This window comes from Chaetura pelagica, unplaced genomic scaffold (genome assembly GCF_000747805.2).
Source record: "Chaetura pelagica isolate M959 unplaced genomic scaffold, ChaPel_1.0 scaffold76, whole genome shotgun sequence".
Taxonomy (NCBI): Eukaryota; Metazoa; Chordata; class Aves; order Apodiformes; family Apodidae; genus Chaetura; species Chaetura pelagica.
In genome coordinates this window covers 12,936,772-12,951,548 of record NW_009970723.1, presented here as the reverse complement: position 1 = coordinate 12,951,548, position 14,777 = coordinate 12,936,772, and positions in this window count along the sequence as shown.

The following is a 14,777-nucleotide window of genomic DNA, read 5'->3' as shown; positions in this document are numbered from 1 at the left end:
ATATTTATTTAAAGAGCCTGGAATTAAGAACCATTCCAATAAAATGAATTTTAATACAAGCTCCTCTTTCACTCAGTAATAAATCCCAATTTACATCCACATTTGGTCAGGGTTTAATCCATTTAAAATAGATCATTTGTAACAGTTTCCTAAAGGAAACCACAATGGTATAATAATTCAAATATTTAATAGAATATTCAATAAACTATATAATTAATATTCTGTCTATTGACCAAAGTGATTATATAATGTTTACTTTAATAGATCTACAAGCCCATGCTGACTATTGTTAATTTTACTGCTCCCCTCCTTAATTCTTTATTAATTGATTACCATACGATCATTTATCAAAACTATGATGACAGGTCTATGAATTATTCAGGTTTTTCCATATCCCAAATTTGGCTTACCATTAGTTTAGTTTGGATTTTCCTCAGTGTTCCCTGATTTACCGAAAATAAATATGAATAAGTGAGACAGCTCCTAAGCCATATCTTTTCAATCTCTTGGATATGGTTTGTTTGGACCTTTAATTTAGTAATTACTTTATGACATCCTGCTAAGATGGTAGCAGAAAACAAAGTGATATATGATACAACATATTTTTTTTTTTAATCCTAAAGATAAGTAATAACTGAATCAAAACTTTTAATTTTCTGAATTATTATTTAATTCAATATTAGTATTCTAATTTTCCTTGTTTCTTACACACTGTCTAAAAATGTCTTTGAGTTCTAATTTGCTTTGCTTGGCTAATACTTTTCCTTTAATTTTTTCATTTTAGTAGTATCCTTTATGTTTTGTTCCAGGTACATGCTTCACAGAAGAATCATTGCCTCTAATTCCTGACTCTGCATTTTTAACTGCTGCTATCAAATTCAACTTAGGAAATTCCATTTCTTCTCTACACCAGTTTGTTACAAGTTTTATTTTTTTTTTAATCAGCCTAGATGTTTGTCCAGATTTTGGCTTCTGAGGAATTCAGTAAAGTTTTCTTTTCATTTTCATATATTAATCATATTTTTCTGTTTAAATTTTATTTTTAATTATTTTACTGAACTTCAGCTTTGAGAAATTAAAGTATCTTAAGGAACTGCATGTTTAATTATATAAGGTCATCTGCTTTAATTCATTCATAATCTTTATAAGCTAAGTACCCACAAAATTTTGACTTTGGGATGGATTCTTTCCTATCTGACAATATGAGAAGTAACAGAATTTCCCATATTGACTGAAATTCATTGTTTTTATCAAAGTCATCTATTTTTCAAAGAATTGTGACATTTAAATATAGCCAAGAAGACAGCACAAGCAGCTGTGCAGGTTGAATTCCACAAGTTTCACTCCCAGTCTGTAATTCTGTCTTCAAGTGTGATTATGATTATTAATACTACCTGCCATCTAAGTGACCATATTTGGTGGTATCTGTTGAAATTCTCATCCTGAGCAGTCAGTGAAATGAAAGAAGTAGACAATGTATCTTTCCTTTTCCCCTAGCAGATTAGAGCACGTGATTTTTAGTATTTCAGTCATGCAAAGATTCTGAAGTGACCTGATTGACACAAGACAAATTTTACCCTTCTCTTTTGCTGTTAGCATAACAGTTTTCTATCTTACGCATCAATTTCTTCCTTCTGCAAAGGGAGATGCTGTTTCTGCTGAGCTGTGATGGGATTCAGACTACATAAATCCCACTGAAGCTCAAACTGAGGGTACATTCAGGCATATAAGTTGCAGGATTCAGATCACTTTTTCTCATGCACCTAAAATGTTCAGTAACATCTTTAGGGTCATAATGTGGAGTTTCTTAAACAGGATCATTAAGTACTTTGCACTGGGGACTGTATCTAAGCCTTGGTGAAAGATACTTGATTTAAATCTAAATTTCCTCAGGAAAAGAGTTCAATAGGTTTGCTTAAACAGCTGGCATGTTTGGATAGAACTGAGGTCAATACAAAGCTCACCACCTTTGTTTGCAAAATGTGCACAGGGGAGCATGAAGAAAGGTGCTTACCTAGAAGCAATGACCTACTCATGAGAGCACATTCTCAGGAGATTGTAAATCTGAATTTTAGGTTTCCTTTAGGCTTAGGTGGTTCATATTTGCTTTGTCAAACAGTAAGGAGGGAACTGCCAAGCTAGAAATTTTCCAGCTTCGGTTTTAAGGCTGGGACAGTACCATTGAAATCCAGAAAAACATTAATTAAGAAATAATAACAGTTTAAAACTGTTACCCCTTATTCTATCACTATGAGCCTTTATAAAATGTCCCTCTCCAGCTTTTCTGTAGGCTCCCTTCAGGTACCGGAAGGCTGCTATAATGTCTTCCCCAAGCCTTCTTCATCATCTCTGGTGCCTCAACTTACCTTAAAAGGAATGAGGAAGTAGGTGATGAATGTGGAATTACACTGTTATAGGCAACAAATATATCACATCTCTCTATGGCTGGCTGCTAATTACACAGATACTAAATGCTAAAACTCTTTTTATGCTAAAACTCTTTTTTTTTCTTTTCCCTCCAGTAGCGACTCCCATTGATACATTATCCAACATGTTATTTTGAAGACTCTGTCTGATCACTGCTCCCTAAGGGAAACCGTGCAGAGCCCTTGCGCACATGGACCAGCTGGGTGGCATGGCTGTTGTATCACCGTGTTACCCACTGGGCTGTAGCTCACAGCCCTGCAATAGAGAGGGCTTAGGCAGTGGGGTCTGAGACAAAAAGGCCAAATTTTTGTCCCTTGAATGAGTTTGTAAAGATATCTAAGGCAAACGCACATGGATGGGGCTGAACATCAACACCACAAACCTCCCACCATGTAAGGCAGTGTGAATTTGCCAAAGTGTGACCCTCACATGGAAACACAGCACTGTAAGGCAGCCCCAAGACACAGAGGCATTTCTCCAGCCAGGAACTCCCACCAAGTCTTCCCATCTGTATTTGTGTCAGACATGCTCCATGACCACAAACAGGACAGTGATACACATCTCCCCCTGGCTCTCTGTAAGACATAGAGGAATGACATAATGGGGTGTTAAAACTCCAGATGCAGCTGGGAAAGTGTTCTTTCAGAGCAGGGAAGACAACATCACACATACTCCAAGGATTCAGTCCAAAGCCTTGGAATAATTCAAATGTGTGTTATGCTTTCCTGGACCCCAAGTGACTCCTAAACTCAAACACTTTAAGAGATGACAGCACAAACACCTCTGGGGCAAACAAACACTCGTGTAAAAGCATACTTACAATTTCCCTTTCCCCAGATTTACTTCTGGATGGAATTTGAGATAAGAACTTCTAAAGGAGAACAATGTCTAAGAAAAATCTCTTCTTGTTCAAATGAGCATTGGAAGTTCAAAAAGCTCTGTTTGTGACACCTAAAATAAGACTGCAGCTGAACTTGGAAGTTAAACCATTGGTGAAAACCTGCCTCTCTAAAGAATGAGACTACATGCACTGGAAGAAGAAAGAAACAAAATTAAGATGAATACTGATAATGTTAGCCTGACCACCAGGCTGTGTATTTATTAACAACAAGAGAACACTATTTGGTAACCAAAAAAATAAAAATTATGTGATAAAAAGGCTTTGTGAAGGAGAGAAACTGACATCACAGAGACTATGTAAGTTTCATTGCTATGCTTCATAAACATTGCGAATGAAAGATAACGAGTGAGACTGATTAGAACTATATGGCACTTTTATTCATAACACAACATATACTGTGTTAAATTTTTTGTGCCCATTAAAATGTGGGCTCACAATTTACCATCCAAAGCTATTCTCACTGAATTCAGCCTACTGAGAAATGCAAGCACTGGCACATACGTAGTGATTAAGTACAGATGTGATTATTTGACAAATAATCATAACAAATAATTGTCACTTCCTTGTTTAGAAACCACTAATTTAAAACATGTGTGTGCTGACCTAACCTCACTAGTGCACCCTTCTCTAATGTGGGGAGAGAAGAGGGAGAGAAGTTCAAGCTGTTATCTTTTCTACACAAAAACTAACCTTTTGTTCTCTGGTTCTAACTTTCTGCTTCACAGAGTTACTTTGCTCAGAAGCATGTTTTGCACTGGCTTCTGTTTTGCAACACTTGTCATAAAAAGCCATTTTAGTGGAGTGGAATGGGAGGACTGAGGCACAAACCATCATGTGTTGTGATACCATTTCTTCTAGATATACTAGTGACAGTGGTTTACATTATTAGAGAGCTACACTCTTCCAGACATGAAGAATACACAAGTATCTTGTCAGTCAGAAGAACCTTGGAATATTTCATGAACAAGGACATGGGGGCCTCATCTCAGGCTTCACACTAAATACCAGCAACAAACTGACTTTGAACTGGGCATACGAGAAGATTACCCAGAACAGGAGGGGCTCTCTGTCCATATTGTTGGAGAATGATTGCCTTCAGGTTATAACATGATTGGAGAAAGCAAACAAGTAGAGAAACCTGTAGGTACAAGAGACTTCAAGCAACACACTCAAGAAGAAATTAAACATTTCAAAGTGACAGAGAGCCCCAAATGACCTTCTCACTTCACACATAAAACACGCCCAAGTTGTCAGTTTGCTCATGAACCAGACATGAAGTCAGTATTGGCATTTAATAACACCTACTATTTTCATAAGAGACACTTGAAACAGTTGTTTAAATATTAGAATTCAAGACTTTTAATTTGTCCATTTACATCCCTAAAATCAAACGTAAATTCACTTCAATTAATTATGTTATGCTGAGGATAAACCAGCTATGTCAGCAGTAATTATTAAAATGGTATATCCCTAAGGTTGCACATGTCATGTAGCAGTGTTTAGTTTGAAGTATGTTGTTTATCTGTACTGAAAAATGTTAAACCCAGTCTTCAAACAATGTAATTTAAGTTCTCAATCAAGTGCTCATGTACTCATGTGGAGTCGTTAGGAAAAAAGAGCAAGATTCTTAGTGACTGTTTATGTAAAAAAGCACTGTTTACATTTTAGCTTCCCCTCAGAATCTGTAGTGTAATGTTTATAGAAAGCAGGCAGCAAAGTTGTATAATTTGATTATAACGAACAATACCATTTTAGTTAATAATTACAACTTTTTCTTATATAACCACTGTGAAAAATGGAAATAAAGGAGATCTGGTATAATCATAGGTTGCGGACTTCTTTCACTTTCTCTCTTTTTTTTTTTTTTTTTTTTTAGATACTCCTTATAACATAATAGACATAACAGTTTTGCTAAGTTATTAATTTCAAAACCAGCATACATTGCATTTGTATTAGCTACGGTCACATTCAGTTGAAGCAATGCTACTTTGCAGGCCTTATACTTGCTGGAAATGATATTGTGAGGACATAATACAGCTCCTTAAGAATAATTCTGCTTTCTGGGCCAAAGAAAGGTGTCCAGGAAGGACACAGAATTCACCAGGGCAGCAGTAATGAGGCAGGCACACTTCAAGGCTGCATTTAGTTCCTCTCCTGCAGTGAGGAAATGTTATGCCTTGCTCTGCCACTTCTTGCCCTCAACAGGCAGATGCCATGACTGAAGACACTGACAAGATTGACTCTTCCTGGTGAGATCAGTGCTGTTCTCCATGCAGAACCTCCAGCTATGACAATGATGCTGGATGGGTGCATCCCCCACCCCTGGTCCCCTGATTATTCTGGCTGGGAACATAGCAGATCACACCACAGATTCCTCCCTGTCTGCATCTCTAGGTTTCCTTCAAAAGGAAGCTAATGTACATAGGAAGATGATAACTACAGAGATCTCATCTTGGAGCTGAGTGAGAATGAAGGGATCCGGTTAACAAAATAACCAGTACTGGGGAGCGAGATGTGAACCACATCTTCCAGTTCAGCATGGACATGATGTTCTCTGGGTGCAGTGAAGCTTCTTCATGCTTCGAAATCTGCCTAGACCATCAAAACACACAGATAACATTTCCAAAATTAATAAACACATCAGAATACTCTTCTCAAGTATGATTTAGAAAAATTTATATTCAGTTTGTCCCTCAAGGCAGCTTTAGATAGGAAAACTCACTAAAGTTGAGGAAAAGTCCTCAGTCCTACTTCTGCATTTACATTAGGATCAAAGTCTTCCTTGGCTACATTCTCAATCTTAAATCCTCCAGACAGGCTAATCTCCCATTCCTGGACATACTAGAGACAACAATCCCAGATGCATGACCATGTACAGGACCAAGGCACCACAGAATCATTCTTGGGAGAGACTGGGGATCGTATTCCAGTCTTTTCTCTCCTGTAACATGCCACTACATCAGCATTATCTTCCTCCTGCCTCCTTCACACACCATCTCCCCAGACTTTTTTTCTCCCTCACTATTTTTTTCTCCCTCACTGACTCTGCATTCACTCCATGGAACAGTCTCAGAAGCGCACTCCAGGAGAGGCAGTGGGAACCCAGACGGATATTGCAACTTCAGCTGTGGAACTGAGCCAGACCCACAAAGCCAGAAGCTGTGGTTATCCCAAAAACTCCAATCATTCACCACGAGCGAACAGCTGCTTTGGCTCCTGGGACCAGGAATAAGCCCCAGTTACCTCACCTGCTACTGCCTAACCTTTCCTCCTTTCTCTCCTCTGTCATTTTTATCAAAGAAAGAAAAAGACTAAAAACAACCCTCTCCTTCAGAGTGATTAATACAAATCACCAGCAGAAATAGCTTAGTCTTCTCTACTAATAGAGATGCTTCCCAGATCAAGAGCCTCCAATCAACATCTCTGACAAAAAAGACTCAGGAGACTCCCAAATATATCTGCTTTGCTCAGTCAGGCATCTTCCTAACCTTTCAGCTTCAAAACCCCACATATTTTGTACTGTCTTTGGTTTTGTTTTGTAGGTTTTTTCCTCCTGTAGAGTCTAATCAATGTTTTTTTTTAATGCTTGGCATTAATATTCCCATCTATTTACCATGGGAATTAACAATTCAAGATCTCTCTACTCAAAATACCTCTTTGTACTCAAATATCTGATGTATTTGTGACTGTTTTACAAATTACATGACCAAGTTAACACCTTTGTGACCCAGGATCCATTTACTCTGTCAAAATTAATACCACAGAGTTTGTTTCCATAACAATTTTATATGTTTTTTTCAATATGCAATTTAAATGCCTCAATCTAAATGAGATATTTTGCCCCCCTTTTATTCTACAGAGAGTTTCATTTTCTGAATAAAGTAGATAATGTTTCCTCAGAGACATTTCCTCTGGGAAATTATGTGTCAATTTAAAGCTAAACCTGTGATTTTCTGGAGTAGTCCCTATATAACTGCAAGGAATTAGACTTGATATCAGGAGAACTAGTTAAATATAATTTAATTCAATTAGGAAGAAAAAAGGATGGAAAACAACCTTGTACTGAGATTAAGTCAGAAGAAGGAAAGCGCTGTTGATGTGACATGTATGTCTTCCCAAGCTCTCCTTAGTGGCTGATCTCAGCATACTGTGACTGCTGTTATTTCTGTGTATGGCTGGGGTCAGAGAAGTAAATGATCTTCTGCATCCTGAAACAACTGGAGAGAAAATTTCCAGTACTGAGGTCAACTTTGCCTTTCCTTGCAAAAGACAAGAACCAGCAGAAGCAAGGAGTAGCAAGAAATTTTAAAAAAGGAAAAAAAAAAAAAAAAATCCCTTTTTTTGATCCACCTACTTAGGAAACAGAAATGTGTAAACTCTGCAGTGCCAACAAGAGGAGTTACTTAATTTATGGACACATCCTTGACCATGTCACTGGGAAGAACTATTCTAGGGCAGTGTGGCAAAAGGGCACCAGGAAACCAGAGCAGATTCAGTGAAGAGCTGAAATTCAGGAAATGTTCACAGCTTTTCTGGCTGCATTGCAGCCAAGTCAGCTGATTTTCTGGGGTACATCAACCTGCTGTGAAACTTTTCTCAGTGTCCTTGATTAACACATGTAAGAATCAATCTTAGTCAAATGCAACTATCATACACCTGCTCTAGATTTGAGAGAGTGGTTTCATGGGGTATCTATCCAGAAAAAAAAAATAAAAAACAGTTGCTACTTGTCTCATTGTTTAGAGTGATTAATTGTACTGCTCAACCAGACCTGATCTCATTGGATCTCCTCAATCCCTCTGGTTGATCTCTCTCTAGACAGAAGATGAAATCTAAGATGTTCTTTTCACCCCCAGTCTCACTGTAACAGTCAGCAGTTCAAATTGTTATTCCTGCCTCCTATGACGCACCTATGGATTTGCCTCAGTAAACAAAGCAAAATCACCAGTACATCACCTCTGCAAGAAAAAAAAAAAAATAGAAAAAAGAAAAAACAAAACAAAGAAAAACTACCAAACACACAATCAATCATACTGAAGGCTAAATGTATGTGGTTACCTTTTTATAGAAGTCTTAGAACCTTTCATTTCAAAAGCTCCTTCACAGCAAGTCCCCTGTGTGCAACTTGTTTCTTGAAAGCTCAGATGCAATTTTTCACATTCCTTCAGACTGGGGCTCACTCTGCAAGTGAAAGGGCTCATTTACACATCCTCTCACAGGTCAGAAGCAATAGGCCTGCAGAAATTTGTTCACTATAGCTCATCCATGGAAGGAGAAAAAGCTTACTGCAGAGCTGTGTAACAAAGCATTGGCATACAAGGCAGCCAAGTTGTCTGATACACACTTCCTTTAGAGTTTTTTGTTAATTGCTTTAGAAACTACAAGAAATATTTTTTGTAAACTTGTGTTTTGTCTATTAAGAAATACTAGTGGTGCCTTTCACACCCTTCAAGAAAAAACTTATTGTGGTTTATCCATTAAAATTTGATTTTTTAGAACTACTTTAATATCTCAAATTTTAAATGGTTCTTGAGTGAGTGTTTCAATTTTTCCAGGATTTAATTATTTTTCTCTCTTGGTTTATGAATTGGTCAAAATATTATCTCAATTTCTGTACTGCATTTGTTACAACAAAATGCTCACTGTGTGATTTTGGGAAAATCATTCTGATTAGTAACAGCTGAGTAACAGTCAACTGAGATTACTTACCAAGTGTCCAAAATCCTAATGAAATAAAGATATCACAGAATCACAGAATCATCTTTGTTGGAAAAGGCCCTGAAGATCATCAAGTCCAATCATAACCTAAATCCACCAACCATAACCTAATCTATATCTTCATGTTTACCTCTTTTTCTCTAAGGATTTTTTTCACCATTATAGAGAGAAAGTACATTGATTCAACAATCTCAGAGGTAGAGTAAAAGATATTTGCAGGAAATTACAGAAAGTTAGGTGGAAAAATACTGAAAATTGCATTTAGTATATAGATAATTATGATTTATCATCGTATTTCAATTTAAGCAGAAATAATGGGGAAAATCAAGTAAAATATTATTCAACAGTTCTACAGAAGCAATTATGTATATTATGGTGAATTACAAGATGAATGACAAGATAATTTCACATTGTTCCTACCAGAAAAATATATAACAGCTGCAGACACTCCAGAGAAAAGTGACAAAAAAAACCCCAGAATCTTTAAAAAGTATTCACTGAAGAAGAGGTGAAAGAAATGGGATTGTGCAGATAAAGGAAGAGAAGGATGGAGGAAAGAGCAGAACAAAGTAGTCAGCCAGTATGCAGACCACTGTTGCAAAAGAAACAATTATTTCATTGGATGTGCTGCCATTACTGTGTCCATAATGGACAAGAAAAGAAGATGAAGAAAAGAAGACCAAGGAAGTTGTTTGAAAAGGTTCTCTACTATTTACAATCATAAGATATAAGAGTAGCTTGCCTGGAAAGAGGCTTCAAAGAGTCCATTACTGAAGAATGTAAGGGCTGATTATATAAGTATCTAACAGTTGGAACACAGGTAAGATAGACCTGAAGGCTCTACAGAGGGATCTGGATAGGCTGGATTGACTGACTGAGGTGCAATAAGGCCAATTGTCAGGTCCTTCTCTGGGTCACAACAACCCCATGCAATGCTACCGGCTTGAAAGCTGCCCAGCAGAAAAGGACCTGGGGGTGTTTGTTGACAGCTGAAAGAACAAGAGCCAAAAGTGTGGCCAGGTGGCCAAGAAGGCCAACAGCATCCTGTCTTGTATTAGAAATAATAAGACCAGCAGGACTAGGGAAGTAATTGTCCTCCTGTACTCCACACTGGAGAGGCCACCCCTCAAGGACTGTGTTCAGTTTTGGGCCCCTCACTACAAGAAGAAAATTGAGGTTCTGGAGCATGTCCAAAAGAAGGGCAACAAAGCTAGTGAATGGTCTGGAGTACAAGTCTTATGAGAAGCAGGCAAAGGAACTGGGGTTGTTTAATTTGAAGAAGAGGCTGAGGGGAGACATTATCGCTCTCTGCAACTACTTAAAAGCAGGTTCTATTGGTCTCTTCTCCCTAGTAAGAAGCAACAGAACATGAGGAAACAACCTCAAGTTGTGCTAGTGGAGTTTCAGTTTGGGTATCAGGAATTTTTTTTACTGAAAGGGTTGTCAGGCAGTTGAGCAGGCTACCCAGGGAAGTGGTGTAGCCACCATCATGGAAGCATTTAAAAGATGTGTAGATGTGGTGCTTAGGGACATGGCTTAGTGGTGGACTTGGCAGTGTTCTTCATCTCAAGGGTCTTTTCCAGCCACAACGATTCCATAGAATTCTATGAATCTGCTATGGTGGAAGAAATTTGGTTCAAATTTTGTGTTTGTGTATTCCTCACCTGCAATAATATTGTTACAGACCTTCTATTATCTACTGTTCTGTGATCTATGATACTGAAGCAACAGAGTAGAATATAAATACTATGAAATGCTAAGTTATGCATAGAATTAGAATTCTGCATCTCAAGGGCACTAATTATTATTTGCTTTGACTCTTCATTAAGTGTGCTGAAGGAAAAGCTGCTATGTAGTCTTTCAGGTCCTCCATGGATAGTTTTGAAATCAGAAGAATAATGATCAAAATGACAAATAACAGAGTAAAAAAAACATATTGTGATCAGTGAACACTCTTTGACAAATGTGCTTGTTTGCATGTGAATATGGGTATTGATTTAAATAGCAATGATTTATCAAAGTCTTGTGTGAAAAGAAACCTACTGTTTATTGTAAGAGAATAGGTTGCAAAATGGGTGAAACAAATTACAATTCAGGATTCTGCTCATGCCTACAAACCATATTCAGGGTTCAGCCAGCTCCACCATAGAATATGTAGGCAGGACCAAGTCCAGCACTGATGCACGCACTATGCAGTACTTAACTACATTGGCTAAACACAGGTAAAGGTTACCAAGGTTCATCATCTTATTAGGATGATTATGGGCTGAGCTGTATTTTCTCCCACTAACCTGCTGGTTTTGTGGAAGACAAAGCTGTCACTCCATGGAAGTGCAGTATTCTTTTCATCACGTATTACAGTGATAGGGTCAGTTCTGGTTCACTAAGCCAGAGAAAAATTGATCATTTCCATATCTGAGAGTCACAGTGAAGTGTGTCATTTCTGGTTCCCTTTTCCTGATGTCTTCAGACTTGTTATTCCTATTTCTCTTATCAGCTCTTGTTTAGCTTATGTTTTTCTTGGTCTGAGATGCTCTTCACTCTGTCATTACCTCCACTGTCTTTGCACAAAATAGCCATTCCTGAGCAGCTTTTCATCTCTCTGTCTCTCTTTAACTTGAGCAGTTTGTAATTTATAAATGTGATAGCTGCTTTCAACAGAACTGAACTACTGGACATAGCACAACATGTGTTGGGGGACATCTACAGGCTAATTCATGTCACAGAAAGTTGATGGAGATGAACTGCTAGGCAAATCAAGACTCCTCGGTCACACCTAGGTTATCTTCCTCTTTTAAACAGTCAATCTTGAAAAATTATATCCTGACTCCAAAAATAAAAAAAATATATCCTTGATTCCACATGACATACATGCAATTACCATAAAGTGCTTATTACCAGTGAAATAGCTGGAAGGCAATTAATTGATCTCAGAGCACAAAATATTTTTGGAATTACAATAATGTAACACTATAGCTCATATGTCTGAAGATTTTTGGTCATTTGTATGTCATTTGGCAAAGTAAAGGGAAAAAAATATTAAATACCCTTGCCTGCAAAGCAACATGTTTTATATACAGCATTCCAGTATCATAGCTGTGAGGTAAGCAGTAAGTGCATTACTACAAAGGTAAGTACCTAACAGAGGTCTACAAGGATGATTAAGGGACTAGAACATATGTCATATGAGGAAAAGCTAAGAGACAGGGGGCTGTTTAGTCTTGCGAAAAGAAGACTGAGAGGGGACCTTATTAATGTCTATAAATATCTGAAGGGTGGATGACAAGATGGGCCAGTCTCTTTTCAGTGGTGCCCTGTGATAGGACGAGGGGAAATGGCACCAAGCTACAACACAGGAAGTTCCACCTCAACATGAGGAAAAACTTCTTTACTGTGAGGGTGACAGAGCACTGAAACAGGCTGCCCAGAAAGGTTGTGGAGTCTCCTTCTCTGGAGACTTTCTAGACCTGTCTGGATGTGTTCCTGTGTGATCTGCCCCAGGTGTTCCTGCTGCAGCAGAGAGGTTGGGCTCTATGATCTCCAGAAGTCACTTCCAACCCCTATGATTTTATGATCCTATGATTCTTTGAGTTACACTTACCACACAAGAAGAGGTTTATAGAGGTAAAAGTTGTCTCATAATGGCATTTTCACTAAAAGCTTAGTTTGTTGGGTTTTCAGTGGACAAGAAGAATCCAAACCTGATATTATCCTGAAGACTTGTAACCAGGAGGCAAAATTGCATTCATAGCATCAAGTAGATCAGTCCTGTTCTCTCCTCTGACAGCTCATACCCAGATTTCAGCAGCAGCTCAGCTGCACAAGTGCCAAGCAACTAGCATAGACAAGGTTTGTGTGCTTTCAACAGATGTTCATGACTGGGCTCCTAGTACTTATGCAGTTGAACTGTTGGCAGCATCTCATTACTCATGTTCCAGCACAGATAATATTTTCCAGACCATTGATTTCCTTTTCTTCACATGTCCCAGTGAATTCAAGTGGCTCTACACAGGTGAAAGAGTTTTCCCACATGAGTCTGAAAGATGTGGGTTTTAGGCTGGAATACAGACGTCTCTTTCTTGTGACTGTATTTGCTTAAATCACTGACTAATGCCAAGTTCATTTCTCTTTGTCCTATCTCTACAAAAACAAAACTCTGTTGAAAGGGGACCAAAGGGACACAGAGCTGATAAGCAGTGGAGGAGTGGTAAGGAAGCTTTGGGGAGAAGCTTTGGGGAGACTGAGATTTTATTAAGGCTTCTAGAACCAAAGATTTGTGGAACACATCATGGTTCCTTTGTGCTCTTTTAAAAAGATAATGTGTATTCCCATTTGTATCTATCCTAGGCCTAGAAGAAAAATACAAAGAAGTACAAATAGTTTTCAGTTTGTAAAGACTCAGTCAACTAGATTAAGGTTCTGTATCTTGCAGTTTTCCCAGAAACACTAGAGAACATTTTTTCAAAAAGCCTAAGTGCTACTATTACTTGATGTGAAGCTCATCTCAGTTTTCCAACTATAACTTGTTTCTTCATTTTCTTCTTGCAATTATTCACTTTCATCTATGTGGAATACTTCTGATTTTCAATTTGTTTTCCTAACTGTTCTTGTTGAAATACAACCAATATATGTGAAAGACAAAAAGATTAAAGACACTTCCCTTCTGTCTGGAGCGAAAGGTGACTTCAGTGGTGTGTTGGTGATATTCTTAGTTACTCCAAAAATGTAATTCACTGTCTCAGTTCAAACTTTAGAAAGTTGTGTTAGTAATGAAATTGAACTCATACACCTAAATGTATTCCTCCCTAACAGCAACCTGTGCTAGACAGATTACAATACCATCCCTAAAGTGTGAATCAGTTTTTACTATATTTTATATATTAAAAATATTTAGCTATGCTACATGCTCACGTTACAGCCCCATATATAATAAAGCTATTCCTCACTCTCAAGGTTTTCAGTCAGAACAAAATTCTCCTGAAGTTACTGAAAAATAGCTAACTTAAAGATGTAAAGATCACAATTGTTAAATGAAGCCATATTCATGATTTGGCTGCAAATCTAGACAGTAACAGATTTCCACAAGTCATATAGCAATATAAAAGGAGTAAAGCAGAAAGAGTGACAACATGAGAACTTTGGTGCCATTTCTGAGCAGCTGGATTCACTGGCAATTGGTGACAGTATCAGAAGGATCATTCACAAGCTGGAAGAGACTCTACCTTTACACTCAAAAATCATAATAACTTTAAATATAGATTTCTTTCTCTAAATCTCCTGGTACAAGATTTAGGAAATAATTTCTCTTTTATATGCCCATAAATACTTTACTACCTTGAGGAAATCCTAAAACATGATGTGATCTGCTATGTTTCAGAAACTCAGAACAGGGAATTATTGTATATCACATTTCAATGTTAACATTTCAGCAGCCATTAATTAAAATGTTTCCTAATAGCACACTGCAGTTCTCAGAGGATCACTTGTCTTCTGAACATTACAATGTTGAACTAGATGGGAGACTAGGTTGCCAAAATGCTCTGTCAAATCACAACATGCAACTATGGAAAGGGCAAGTGAAAAAAATTCCTTGTCAGACAGAAGGGACACCATAGTAGGGTCAGTCAAGTGCTAGCCAAAGTCAACTCTGCTTCTGTTTGTTTTGCACCTCCCAGGAAAAGTATCTAAGAGGTGATCAAGCAACAGGTCTTCTCTTGGCATAACTCTTTCC